Source organism: Microtus ochrogaster, linkage group LG1, assembly GCF_000317375.1.
Source record: "Microtus ochrogaster isolate Prairie Vole_2 linkage group LG1, MicOch1.0, whole genome shotgun sequence".
In the NCBI taxonomy this organism is placed as follows: Eukaryota; Metazoa; Chordata; class Mammalia; order Rodentia; family Cricetidae; genus Microtus; species Microtus ochrogaster.
Window position 1 is genome coordinate 32,382,060 of NC_022027.1, and position 13,511 is coordinate 32,395,570.

The window sequence follows — 13,511 nt, forward strand, 5'->3', positions numbered from 1 at the left end:
CGCGGTGGCAGCGGCGGGGAGAGCAATGGAGGCCGCGGGCGCCTGAGAGCTGGCCGCGCTGCTGGGGCTGCTGCTGCGGAGGCTCGGCGGGCTGGGACATTCCCGGGACGCGCGTCGTCGGTCATCACTCCCTGCACCGTGGCGCCCGGTGAAACCGCAGGTGAGCGCCCCTCGGTCGCGGGAACAGACAATGGGCAGCTGGTGGCTTCTTCCTCAGGTCGGGCCCCGGCGAGACTCCGACCTTGCCCGGGGCGTGGGCTCGGGAAGCTGGCGGAGGTCTTGGAGCGGCGACCCCATTCGCGGCGCGGTCCGTGTCCTCCGGACCTGTGCGGAGCGTGCGCGCCCGTGGGTCCCCACGAGGAACCTGCAGACGAGCTGCACCCCGGGAACTTGCCGAGAGCGTGGGACCCGCTCAGTCTTGCGCCCCTTCCCGCGCCTTGTCCGGTTCTCGAGTCCCCGGCGCGGAGCCGGACCTCGGCAGCCAGGAGCAGGGACGCGGACCCGCTCAGCCGGGTCCCCAGGCTGCATTGCTTTGTTTAACCTCTGCCGAACCGATGCGCACAAACTCTTGTTGCCCCAGTTCTGATGAGCCACCAGTTTGATGGCAGAGGCGAACAAAGGTTTCCCTCCCAGGGCTGGAGTCCGGGACCGCACGCCGCCGGGGCGTGAAATGGGCTCGCCTTATCTTCTCCCATCGCGATGGTTTTCCCCGCTGATATAACCGCCCTTTCTTGAAGAGCTCTGTGGTGGCAAGATTGGACCTCTAATCCCGTGGATGCGGTGGGTGGGGTATGGCTCTTTAAAAGAACCAGAGTGTCAGCCAAGAGCAGACATTTGAATTTTATGTTAAATGTTTTCACACGCTAGACATCGCAATGCTTTTCTGAATTGTGGATTTCAAGGGAGAATGTATATTTTAAGGCATTGATTCAGCGTAGGGGGAGGGGGAGAAAACCTAGTAACAGTGACCATGTGTTGTGAAATTTTAATATGGTTTTACGAATAATGACTGGGAAGCTGATCTGGCATTGGGTGTAGGTGTGTGTGTGTGTGTGTGTGTGTGTGTGTGTGTGTGGAGTTGGCAGTGCTGGAAGGGGCGTGGTTAGAATACAAAGGATAAGACAATTTTAGCGAAAGGTTTTAGTAGATATCCTGTGGCAGATGAGCAATTCATTAAGTTGTCCGTTAAATCAATGTTGCCCCGTAAAAATTACCAGCAGTAGTTGTTTTATTATATAATAAAATGTCTAACGGTCATTTGGTATTGTTCGCGGCTCAGGCATCTGTATACAGTGATCAATTTTGAGTAATTTTCAAAGAGTCAACAAAGAGAGGGCACCTTCACGGCCACCGCCTTTAACGACTTGAGAGAAGCCTTGCTCGGTTTTCTTTTCTTCCTATTTTCCAAGAGAAAATTGCCTGCAAGAGGAAGGAAATTCAAGGGCAGTTTTAAAAAGAAACATTTGAAAATGTATCTTGGATAAGTTATGTGGTTGCATTATGGATTATGTTAACTCACGAAAGTGTGGGGCGGGGGAGAACCCTGCAATTAAACCATCTATTTTATTGCCTATTGATTAGTTGAATTTCACTCCAAAGTTTTTGTTTAGAATCACCTGTAACAGCTGAGAAACTTTCAAGACTTTACAGTGTAAACAGAGCACTGAATTTGGAGCCAGAAAGATAATGATGCTGACATGATAGACTTAGGTAATTGGTATGAAAAATGAAATTATATAGTTTTTCATAAAGTACAAAGCATCGTAATAGTGTACGTTATTACTGCTAGGTGAAAAAAAGGCTGCATTTTTATGGTTTTTTTCTTATGCAATTTTGTAACAATTCTTGTCCATTGTTATGTATGCTTGTGCATGTATGTGCTCATGTGTGTGTGCGTGCGCATTCATGCACGTGTGCTCACTTACATGTGTGCAGCCTGTAAAGGCTAGTAGTTTGATTTTCTCCATTATTCTCCACTTTGTAATTTGAGACAGGGTCTCTCACTGAACTGAACCTGATGCTCATCAGTTTGGCTGGACTGGCAGGCCAATGCCCCGCCCCCCAGCATCGTCTCAACATGTATGGCTTTTACATTGAACTGAGGGTCCAAATTCAGGGCCTCATGCTTGCAGAGTCTCATTTAGCCCTGGCTGGCTTTGAACTCGTGGTAGCCAAGAATGGCCTTGAACTCCTGAGCCTTCTGCTTCCACCTTTGGAATGCCGGGATTGAGGGCGTCTGCTGAGGGGCAGTCCATGTAGGGCACCAAGTCATATTCAAGTTAGCGGTGGAAAGAATAAGCTAGTGATAAATAAAATGCGAATGAATAGTATGCATGCAGGTGCAGCTGGCTTGCCTGAGCATCTCCTGGAGACCTACTATGTACGAAGAACTGAAAAGTATTTCCACGCATATCTTATAAAGGCCTGGCACCTACTTCTACACTCATAGTTGATATGCATATTCTTGAAGAATGGGGCCTTCCAGGCTGACTCGGTAGGCTTTCCTATAGCTGAGGAGGACAGTAGGGCATTTCACTTGTTAAATGTGTTTATTTCACAGTCTTCTTGGGCAGAGGCAGGGCAGATATTATCCTTCCGATTTGTAGGTAAGGAAATCCAGACACAGTGGGATTAAATGACTTGCCAACTCTTGCCACTAACACAGCCCTTCCAGGGGCAGAAGCTGGGTCGCATGCCCTGCTGCTTTGGCCCCCGAATCACGACCTCCTCTGAGATATGCAGCACCCCCAGAACGTGGCACTCTAAGCTTTGTGAGATGTCTACATCCTGGATAAATGTTAGACAAGGGTTTTGAATTGGGGGACTGAATTTGAAACTGGCTGTTCCTGGTAACAAGCCCTTTGTTGCGGCAAGTAATTTAAAATCTCCGTTTCCTCTTCTGTAAGAATCCTTCTTCCTGGAGGGAAGGTCCATTTCATTCGTGAGGGTCAAATGAAATGATTGCTGTGCACACACCCTTTGCACAATACCAAACACAAGCTAAACACTCAAGGAGAGCTTATTTCTATTCTCATTATTAGACGGTAAAAGGGTGGCTTTGAATGGAGAGGTGTATTGTCTGTTGTTCCCTGTTATACAAACACTGAGTGTACGTGTGTGCGCGCGCACATGCGTGAGGTATGTATATGATATATATTTATATATTTCTTGCCTTTTTTTAGTTTTGGAGGATTGGGCGTAGGACCCTGCAGTTGCTAGCCAAGCATCCTGTCACTGAGTCATGCCCTCAGACTATGGTCTTTGGAGACGAGTTCCTGTAGTCGAGTCTGTCTCAGCCTTTCACCTGCTGGAATGACAGGCACACACCACCATGTCCAGGGCCAAAGAAACATTTCTAAACTCTTGAAGTCGTGTTCAGATTTCCCATATGTGTTTTCCATATGAGTTTTAAGATGCTACTTGAGATCCAGTAAATGATTCTGGTTCTTTCAAAAGCACCAATGGAAAAGATAATTGGGCTAAGTGCACGCGGAAAGAATCTGCTGCCGCCTCTACAGTCTTCCTTCAAATCTTTACCCCAGTTGAAATTTGAATATTAAATTGCAATTAAAAACCCAGTGTTAGAAGGTCACAAGGTAAAGTGCTTGTCCAGTTCGTCTCTAGGAGCTCAGTCTTCCCCCATTCCCACACATACATGTTTCTTACACCTTTTTTTTTTAATTGTAATTGACATTTTTGAGTATTTCTCATGGTCAAGGGCCCATGCTAGGCAGTCTTTGTGTTATCTAATTTAGTCCTCCCAGCAGGAGGCCTTGTGTTTCCCTTTGATAACTGAATTAAGACTCGATGAGCTTTATATGAACTTGTCTAAGGTCCCAAAGTTAGTGAGGAATGATGTGGGGGTTCAAACTGAGACCTGCTGGACCCCGAAGCCTACCCCTACATTTGACCTCCCTACTTTCCTGGGGTCCCTTCCCAGTAACTGCTGCAGACATTTTTTTTTTTTTTTTTTGGTTTTTCGAGACAGGGTTTCTCTGTGGCTTTGGAGCCTGTCCTGGAACTAGCTCTTGTACACCAGGCTGGTCTCGAACTCACAGAGATCCGCCTGCCTCTGCCTCCCGAGTGCTGGGATTAAAGGCGTGCGCCACCACTGCCCGGCTTGCTGCAGACATTTTATTCCATAAATAAAGCCATAAATTTGGGTGGCAACATTTAGACTAACGCAGCGCTTGTTGTATAGCTTCCTTTGAGGGACTCATTCGGTGTCCGTTCTTAGCTTAGTTATAGGGATGAAAGCTTGCCCAGGAGACCTAGAGTTCACTTCAACTTGGCTAGTCTTTAATGTAAACAGGTTGGAGGAGCTTCTCAGGTTTTTGTGATAGAGTCAATTAATTGGTCATTTTTATTGAGTGCTCAAAGGTTTAATATATCTTCAGAAGAGACACAAAATAGCTGTGTAGCTATAAAAGGCTTCATCACAAATGAATGTCGGCCGTTGTTAAGGCACAAATGAAGACTGAAGAGCCACAGAGGGTACTTTATAGTGTATTGATTGCTCTCAAAATCACAAGGCAGTAAAAGGAATTAATTTTAGGCAGTACATGAAGAAATCACCATCAACTATTATACATATATAGTATAATGAGCATATATATATATATATATACACACACACATACTTCAGTTTTAAACCAACATTTATCATGTTTTAGTAATTACTTAATTTTAATATATTTTGCTTCTGGGACTCTCCTGCTCTAAACAGTATTGTTAGGGGGCTGGGAAGGTAGTTCAGGGGTAAAGTGTTTGCTATGTGGACCTGGGGATTTGAGTGATGCCCCATCACCCACATGAAAGGCCGGGACATTGTGGCATGGATTCCACCCCAGCTCTAGGGGTGGAAGCGGGACAATCCCAAGGGCTTGTTGGTCAGCCAGTCTAGCCCAGATGGTGCACTCCAGATCCCGTGAGGGATGCTATCTCAAAAAAAGGGGTGGGGGAGGCAACTTGATTAAAATGCTGCCTTTTTTGAGATAAATTCTCTTTAGCACAGGTTAGAATCTTTATGTAACTGAGGCTGGACTTGAAACACTGAACATCCTGCTTCTGCCTCTCAGATGCTGGCATTGCAAGCATGTACCACTCCACCCTTCTCTTAGCCAGTTTGTTCAATTAAATTGATCAAAACTTATAATTTTAAAGGCTTACTTGCCATGTGCTAGCATGCTTAAGTGTGTGTGCGCACGCATGCATGCGTGTGCAGATGCCCAAGAGGCCAGAAGAAGGGTTGTATTCTCATGGATTGGAATTACAGATGGTTGTGAGCCACCCCACGTGGATGTTGGGAACTGAACTCAGATCCTCTGAAGAGCAGCAAGCATTCTTAATCACTGAGTTATCTCTCCAGCACCCTGATTTAATTTTTAAATTACATATATGTTTATGTGTGTCCTTGAGGGTATATGCATATGAGTGTAGGTGCCTGCAGAGGCTAAAGGCCCTGGTTGCTCTGGAACTGGGGTTACAGGTGGGTGTGAGCCATCCGGCCTGGGTGCTGGGTCCCCTGCAGGAATAGCACAGGTTGCCAACTGTGGAGCCATCTCTCTGGCCCAAAGCTGACAATTTTAAAATCAAAATTAGTATAGATAGTTGTACTTCGAAGAAGCAGCTTAATGACATGCGTTTGGGAAATGTGTGTGTTTCTGCTTGTCAATCATCATTTTCTTCTGAGATTAGTATAACTGAATGTAACACTTGTATTTATTGTTAAATTTTCAATGTTGTCCTTAGGTTGACTATGAGAAAAATCACTTTGCAAGCTGGACATGCCTGTAACCCCAGCATTTAGGAGACCAAGACAGGGGGATCAGGAGTTCAAGGGCAGCCTGCGCTACATAGGAAGGCCTGTCTCAAACAAAACAAATCAAAACAGAAGCAAATTCTCACAAGTTATATAAAAATTATTTTGTACCTAGTGAAACTGTGTATTATTGTAGTGGGCCAGGCAAACTGGCATGGCCCATTCACCAATGAAGGTTTTTTACTTATTTTATCAATTTATTCCTTTTATTTTCTAATGCTGACTCCTAATGAACTGTTATAATTTTTATGAGAACTAAGACTCTTAGCCGTCAGACATGGTGGTGTACACGGTTGGCCCCAGCAATTGAGAGGCAGAGGCAGCCAGATGTCTGAGTTGGAAGCTGGCCTGGTCTACAAAGCAAATTCATGGACAGCCAGGACTACACAGAGAAATCCTGTCTCAAAAACAACAACAACAAAACAGAAACTTAGCTGTGGGGTGGTCCCAGTTGCTGTGATTTGCACGTTTAGGGACATATACATTTGGCTTTCATTGCGTTTCACCCCTTTCATTCTGGATGCGAGGATTCTTAGACCCTAAATCATTTGGGGTATTTTCTTGTATGGATGACTTAAAAGCATAACAGTGAGGGTATTTGCAGTTTGTTTGTTTATTTGTTTTTGGTTTTTCAAGATAGAGTTTCTCTGTAGCTTTGGGGCCTGTTCTGGAACTAGCTCTTGTAGACCAGGCTGGCCTCAAACTCACAGAGATCCGCCTGCCTCTGCCTCCAGAGTGATGGGATGAAAGACATGCGCCACCACCACCCAGTGTATTTGAAGTTTAGATGTATGATTTTCACACACATGAGAAGTACAAGGGTGCAGACCGCCTAATCCATAAGGGGAACTCAATGTTAAAGAATGTAAGCATAAAATTAGAAGATGTGTCAGAGAGATATTTCATAGCTAGCCAGTGATAAAGTGACATTACTGCAAATATTGAAGAAGCCAAATAGGACAATACCATATGTAAAAGCTTTTATACCTTGGAAATTCCTCAATGCATGTTCGTTAGCACACCAACAAGACAGAGTATTTCCAAAAGGGCCTCACTCCTCGGCAGCCCTTCTGTGTATCCATAGGACGGGTCGGATCCATAGGACGGGTCAGACGTGTGCTATGCCAGTGAGGGGAAGTTTCAGTACCCAACCTTTCCATACATCCATAAGACCGATCGGATTCATAGGACGGGTTGGACATGCGCTATGCCAGTGAGGGGAAGTTTCAGTACGCAGGCTGAGGAAAGGACATAGGGATTGCATCTCCCAGACACTTGAGGAAGTTAGAAGTCAGTGGCTCCAAAGAGAGGGGGTTAGCGTAGGCGCTAGAAGCAGGTAGCAGCAGTGAAGGGGATTAGTCTAAGAGAGCAGAAAAGAGGACCAGCTTGTTCAAGAGGTGCTGGTTGGGTCGGGGAGGAACAAGCAGCTCCATTGGCGAGAGTTTGGCCGTCACCAAGGGCGACCGGGGGACAGGTAGCTGGTAGAGCTGGGTTGCTTGGAAACTTGGTAATTAGTTAAGTCTAGGAAAAGCTGGAGTCAGTAAATTATCAGTGAAAGTTTATTCTTGTAACAATTTGTTTGTGTTTTCCTCATTCGGGAGAAAATAAAAGGAAAAAAAACCCCACCACAATCCTGAGATTGCTGTTAGAAGAGAAAACCTTAACCATTTTCGGTCTCCAGTGAGGATTGGTCACAGCTGGTGTCCTTAAGGATGCTGTGACAGGGCCAGCAGGGCTGTCTAGACACTGGTGTGGCCCAGGCCTGTTTCAGGATCTTCATTTTTGAAAAGTTTTTGAAGAAATAAATTCTCAAAATTTTATTTAAAATTTAAACTGATGCATAAAACATACAAAGTATACCTAATAGAGAGGTACCACGTGCTGTTTTCAAGTACATACACATCGCATGATATATAAATCAGAGAAGCATCTGTTTTGCCCTGGGGAATTCTTACGTAATACATCTTAAGTGACCTTTCTCTCTTTGGGTGTCCCAGTGACAGACACAGTGGGGTTTCCTGGCTTTCTTTATGATGCACCTGCCACTCTGTGTTTGTGATGGGTTAACTCTTTCTTAGAGTTAATGAGGTCGGGGTCATAGGTTCAGTTCCAGGGAAGGCCAGCTAGCCTTGCTTTGTTCTGCAATTGCTTATTGTAGTCTTATCCCAGACCAGCCATCTGGCAGAGGCAGATCTCTGCTCACAAAGGGACTAATAAACAATACTGTGTGTGTGGTGTGGGGAGGAGGGCGCGGGGATCTCTCTGTAGATGCTGAGTAATTAGAGCAATGACTGTAAATCATGTGGGAATTTTTATTTCCCAGAGTCATTTTAATGTGTGGATGATAGCATGGTCACGAGACATTTTCTTTGGTCATTCCTATTGAACTCTCTTTTACTATTTGTGGGTTTTTTTTTTTTTGTTTTTGTTTTTGTTATTTTTTTAAAAAGATGTCTTACTGATTCAGCCATCCCTGATACCTTGTTTCCAATGTTCTTAACATACCTGAAGGTTTGTAGGAGTGGGGGGTCAGGGTCCAGTTGGGGTTAAAGTAGCATATCAAACAGTTTACTGGTTTACACAGCCACTGAGTTGAGAAGAACAATGTTGCAATAAACAGAAAACACTGTGTTTTGCTACTAATGTCTGGAGAACTACTTTATGGCATTTCTCCGTGTGCCCTGGTTTGTAAATCTGTTGTCTTTCTTGTGAGCGTATCTTGTAGTGCTGGGAGAAACAGCCAAGGCCGATTACACTGGTGCTGCAGCATATGGCCTCGCGGGTCCCAGGAGACGTGCTGACAGTTTAAAACATGCGCTTGTTTGTTGGGATGAGAAAGGTTGTAAAAAATATGTCGTTAATAATTTCAGAATGTTAATCACACATTGGAATAGTAACGTTTTGGCTATGATCATTTAGATAAAATATTCTTGATTTGGGCTATCTTTATGTTTTTTAGTGTGCCTGTTAGAAAATGTATAATCGTATACATAGCCTGTGTTGTAGTTCAGCTAGGTCTCACTGGTCTAGACCAACCCCTCTGATTAGAGGCTGGGTAACTGAGCTGAGCTCTGCATTGCCGGGACCACTCCTGATAGCAGGACGGGCACTCGGGAAAGCAGGAACTCTGCAGCAGCAGTGGACTGTCTAAAGCATACAGTTGTCCTCTGTCAGAAGTTCTGTGCTGGGGTCATTGCACGTTAGATATGATGCTAGTTACACTATGCTAATTTTTCTACACACGCTCTTCCAAGGACAGAATGGTTTCATTGTGTTCAGAATGCTATTTAGGCTGTTTTACCTTCTGAAATGGGTCAGAGGTCCCGTAGCTTTATTTGGTTCTGAGAAAAGCGCATTAAAATATCAGAAATTAGAGTCTGGGGAGATGGCTAAAGTGCATAGTGTAGTCTCCAACACACGTAAAAAAAATCCAGGCATAATGAATGGCATATGCCTTTAATCCAGGGCTGGGGAGGTAGAGCAATGGACTTACTGGCCAGCCAATTGAGCCAAACTTAGGAGCTCTAAGTTTAGTGAGAGACTATGTTTTAGACAATTAGGTGACAAGCAATAAAGAAGGCACCCAGTGTTGGCTTCTGGCTTTTTTTATTTATTTATTTATTTTGTAGCTTTGGAGCCTGTCCTGGAACTAGCTCTTGTAGACCAGGCTGGCCTCAAACTCACAGAAATCTGCCTGCCTCTTACAGTCCAGAGATTTCTGGCCTTCTTATACACACATATGCACATGCATCTTACACACACACATGAACATGAACACATACACACAATAATAAAGATAAAAGAGAGAGTGCTCATTCAAGTGGACACTTTACCATGTACTTCTTGTGGCTAGTCACAGGTGAACTGCGGACAGAGTAGCTGTGCTTTGGGTCGTAGGCAGCTCTAATGTGGCAATGATCAATATCTTAAAGATGTCTATGCTGGGAGGTGTCAAGTCTAGTGTTTCTTTCTGGCGCATGCGCAGTTCCTAGTGACTGTCAGTTCGTTATCTACTTCCCAGGGACAGCTATCGAAGAGCAGTTTTGTTAGGGAACTCTGATGCTCCACTGAAACTCACAGTCCAGACATTGCTAATATTCACAAATCGGTCCTTTAAAGGGGCAATGGGAAGAGGATGAATGACCACGGCACACATGATATGTGGGCATATTTCTAACTTATTTTCTGTGCTTTTCGTTGATTCCAAATACCTCTGTTTGGTTCTAGGTACAGAGAAACAAAGCAGAGTGGCACTTTCCAAATGGTTACCCCAGTATAAGAAAAATGAGTGTCGGTGTCCTGTGTTATGAAGTTTAGTGAAAAGTGGCATTTCCATCCAAATCTAACTACTGTGAATGTGCTGGGCACCCTAGCGTAGCGTGCCTAGATTGACAGTTTGGGGATGGATCTCATGGATGTGACATGCTAGACATCAACTGTATTTGTCATAGTTTTTTAAATAATTTTATTTTATGTACATTGCATGCATGCATGTCTGTGTGAGGGTGTCGAGTCCCCTGAAACTTGAGTTCCAGACAGTTGTGAGGTACCATGTGGGTGCTGGGGATTCAATCCCGGTCCTCGGGAAGAGCAGTCACTGCTATTAACCACTGAGCCATCTCTCCAGCCACTTGTCAAAGTTTCTAACTTGAGAGAGACCCCCCGTTTTGTGTTGTTGTTGAACAGTGAATCCTGGTAGGTGTCTGATGGTTTGCTAACTGTAACATGCGCAGCTAGTATTTGTGACAATGCTCTTCTTAACAGTAAACAATCTTCCCCTGTGGGTCATTTCCATGGTCAGCGGGGATGGTGGGAACTGATCTGGCCACGGGAGTCATTTTGGACATGGAAAGGTGGGGTTACCCCTGTGAGTCCCCTTCTCTCCTGCTGCTTCCGCTTTTGTTCTGGACACTGTGGAGTCAACAGCTAATGTAAAAGGCCTCACACTTGGCCACTGAAGACAGACAGGGTGGGGCTTACAAGGGAGTAATGTTTCTGGGGAAGGAGGGTAGAATGAGGAAAAGAGTGGGAGGAAGCTCATGGAGGAAGAGACATTTGAGCAGGGTCTTGAAGGACGGGTGCAAATCTAACAAGTAGAAAGAGGACAGAGAGGTCTAGCCAAGCTGGGGAGCACAGCTTACATGGGATATGGTGAGAAGGCACTATAAACCAGGACGCCATCACTTACAGGACACCAACCCTGCAAGCACCTGATCTTGTACTTCCAGCCTCCAGAGCGATGACAAATAAATTTATCATAAGTTACTCAGGCTATGAACTTTTGTGACAGCAACATGATCGGACTGAGCAACAGCTGCCATGGGGGGGGGCGGGGTGCCAAGGCTCTAAGTAAAGTGAGCATACCCACTTTGTAAGAACGGGTGGAAGAGGCCTGGTGCTGAGGCCCAGCGTTGCCTCTCACTGCCCTCAGGACCTTGGACATGTCACTTTATGCCCACAGACTGCAAATATCTCACATGGAGGGGAAGGGCGAGGCAAGAGTTATCCAGCTGGCTGACCCAACTGCAGCTTTCTCTGTGCCCAGCACTGTTGTGAGCATTTGGGCATGGGACCTGCACTGTGAAGATAATACTCTGTTGCAAGAGAGGGATAGTACACAGGAATCGGTGGTGCATCTGTCGTGTGTCTGTAGTATGCTGGCAGGTCGTGAACGGCCTCATGAACGTCATCAAGGGGGTGAGGCCGGGTGAGTGCCTTCAACTGCCCTTCCTAGAAAGAATAGCCCCGAAAGGACTGAATGATGTAGAAGCAGCCATGGGGATATTGGGAATCTCTTTCAAACTTAAAAGCCTAAGTCTAATTAGGTGAAAAGCCACGGGAGTTCAGCCTCTTCAACACTGATTCAATCCATTCTGAAGTAAATGCTCATACGGTTTTGTTTAGATACACCAAAATGGCCTCTGGTGGGCAGAGTCTTTGCTTAGCCCATGCTGCAAATGGCGTCACTACATACAGATTGCCGTCGTTAGTGCTGTGGAAAGAAAACACGTTTGGGTTGCGCATTGTGATCCCTGGGATGTTGTTCACCCCAAGCCTTGCAAAAGGGGAAGATGCTAAGTGGTTTTTATTTACTTAGGATTTTAGGTGGTTGTTCCATGTATCGCAGAGCCTGCCTAAGATATTTTAATATAAATTAAAATGAAGTGGGAGCCTTGGGACAATCCCGTTTTAATTACAACTGGAATACATCTTTGGAGACTGCTCTAATGGTTATAATCATTACACTGTCATTATGGGTTTGTTTGTTTTTTTTAAAGAATCATTAATAAGCAGGGTCTAGCCTGAGGTCTTAATTTAGTCTACAGATGGTTCTTCTCAAATCAAGTGAAAAGGCTGAAGAGTACAAGCCTTTGTCTTCGGCACCGTTGTCACTGGCGATGTGAAAGAGTTGAGCAGAAGTGTAAGGGTGTGCTTATGGGTGGCTCGTTCTGGTGCTGGGATCGTAGCCCAGTGGTAGGATGACCGCTTAGCATGGATGAGGTCCTGGGTTCAATCCTCAGTGCCCAAATCTCCAAACAGAACAGAACAACAGCAATGGTTAGGTCTTTTGTTGTTGGTTGTTTTATTGTTTGATTTTGGTGTTCTTTGTGTGCCCTTAGCTGTCCTGGAACTCACTCTGTAGACCAGGCTGGCTTTGAACTCAGAGATCCACCTGCCTCTGCCTCCCGAGTGCCGGGAATGAAGGCGTGCACCACCACCCACCACTGGGCACAAAGACTAGTTTTTGATGGGAGATATTTGGTTCGCTGAACTACGTTTTAAGTTGATTTCTCGTGTGTCCCCTTGCACTATTGGGAAGCTAGCTTGGTAGCGTGTGTGCAGAAGTAGTCCACCCCGACCTTGGCTGGCATGGAAGCCGGGCCCTGATGCTTTCTTTCCTTGGATAGAACTTCACAGCCAGTGAAAGCAGCCCGTGTGAATTATTTAACTTCCCTCATCCCTTAGATAGCCACAAGGCAGCTGAGTGGCTTACACACTCAGGGCTTGCAAATGTACTTCTGGTGCTTCTGCTGAAGATAGGAACCTTCTGGGCCTTTGGCTCAGCTTGCTGTTGATTCTAGCCCCCACTCCACATTACCTCATCCTGCCGAGCCTTGTCAGACCATGTTTTATATTTTTAAAGTCAAATTCTCATCTGATTTTTGCATGCATCTGTCTTCCTCGGAATGTTTAGTTATCTTGTGTAGAAAATACCAAGGACAAGGAAGGAAGAGGGAGGGGACATGAGGAAGGCCGTTCTGCATGGACACCTCACTCACACATTATGTCGGGAGCTGGTTTGCTTATCACATTTGTGGTCCAGTGTTCTGGTTTCTTTTCTTCAAATGTTCAAAAAAATTTCCACATTGCGGTGAGCTGTTTTAACAGAACACCATTCGAGCTACTTTAAATGTGTGGCTCTTTGGCATTTAGCCCATTCAGAATTAAAGATTGGAAACGCCTAGCCCCAGTTGTGTGTAGATACTGTGGGGGCGGGTGGCTCGTTTGTGGAGGTCGGAGGACTACTTTCTAGAGTCAGCTTTCTTCTTCTTCCACTTGGTTGGGGGCCAGGTCTCTCGTGTTTTTACTGCAATTGTGTGATATCCCTTAGGCTCACTGGCCCATCCCTAGGACTTGGCCTATTCCGGCTCACTCTTGTCCCTCCCTCCCTCCCTCCCTCCCTCCTTCC

General features: G+C 45.5%; 1 protein-coding gene across 2 annotated transcripts in view; it reads left to right on the forward strand.

Annotated features, from left to right (window-relative positions):
* The first annotated feature begins 6 nt into the window (after positions 1–6).
* Positions 7–13,511, forward strand: part of Kiaa1211 (KIAA1211 ortholog) — a 217,024-nt gene continuing 203,519 nt past the window's right edge. For both annotated transcript variants that reach the window (XM_013350803.2, XM_026784982.1), the window contains exon 1: positions 7–160. The gene's annotated coding sequence lies outside the window, so the exon portion shown is untranslated. The remainder of the gene's footprint in view (positions 161–13,511) is intronic.